Consider the following 1392-nt stretch of genomic DNA (forward strand, 5'->3'; position numbering starts at 1 on the left):
ATTTTCGTGTCATAATTTCCGCAAAATGAATTCGTAAATATTTACTAGAAATATTTATGAAGTTATTAGTGTGGTTAATTAGATTTTGGTCAAGTGAATTAGTTTGAATTAAGACTAAGTTAGTGAAAGGACTAGATTGAATATAGGGTAAAAGTTTAATTATAAACTACAGAAAAGTCATGGGACTAAATTAGCAAATAAGCCTTATGTGACTAGTGTGTGGTATGTATAAGTAGATTTGCATTACTTTGATTGGTACAAATGTATGTATAAATAAGTATTTACTTATTATTTAAAAAAAAATAATTATAATTTTAAATATAATAATATAATAGTTATAATAAATAAAAGAAATAAAAACATAAAGAAAAAAGAAAAGGAAAGGCACGAATAGTAGGGAAAGAAAGAAGAAAAAAAAACGAAAGAAAAGGAAAAGAAAAATTTAGGGTCTTGGAGTTTCAAGCTTAATTGGTAAGTCAATTTGATCCTTTTTTTTGTAATTTTGGTGTTTATGGAATCCTAAGAAGAAATACTACTTGAGTTATGTTGAAATTTAGAAAGTTAATGAATTTTTTGATGTTGATTAAGTTGTATGAATTGATGAATTATTGGTTTAATTGATAGAAATTCAAGTTAAAAGTGGGAAAATGATTGATTTGTAAAGACAGATAAAAGTTTTGTTATAGTAGGGATTAAATTATTTAAATTGTAGAATTGATATTTTATATTGAATATTAAGAGTTGAAACTTGTTAAAAGTAGGTATAAAATGAAATTTATAAGGTTATTTGAAGAAAAAGAATGGTTTTGGTGGTAGGACCTAATTGGAAATATAGTAAAAGTTACATGGAAATTAAAGAGTGTGTTATTAAATAATATAAATTGATAACTTTAAATGTTAAATTTTATGTAGCCAACGTAGCACCGGAAACGTCATTGAAAAAAGGAAAGGAGAAAGTGAATGAGGATATCGAATAAACTTGAGAATTTCGGTTTGTATTTCTATAAACTATGCTTAATAATTTAATAAATGTAATTGTTATTTCTTTTTAATTGATTAGTATGTATGATAAATACTGTGATAGAAAATTGTTACTGTTTCTGTATAAAAATGAAATGATTTGAATACCCTATTAACAGTGTCAGGCTAGATGGATATAGTTGGCATGCCATAGGATTGGAAGTACTCTGGGATATTCCAACTGTGTGTCGATGAGACACTATAAGTGTCGACTACTGTTACTGTTCCGGATTCGTTCCGAAGAGGTACTCTGTACCTGACTGTTATTGTTACTGTTACTGTTACCCTTACGGTGTATTCCGGCTTCGGCCGATGAAGCACTGTATGATATCCCGGTGTGTGGGTTGGATCCGTGTATCCATCTAGGTCCGA

This window comes from Gossypium hirsutum, chromosome A13 (assembly GCF_007990345.1).
Source record: "Gossypium hirsutum isolate 1008001.06 chromosome A13, Gossypium_hirsutum_v2.1, whole genome shotgun sequence".
In the NCBI taxonomy this organism is placed as follows: domain Eukaryota; kingdom Viridiplantae; phylum Streptophyta; class Magnoliopsida; order Malvales; family Malvaceae; genus Gossypium; species Gossypium hirsutum.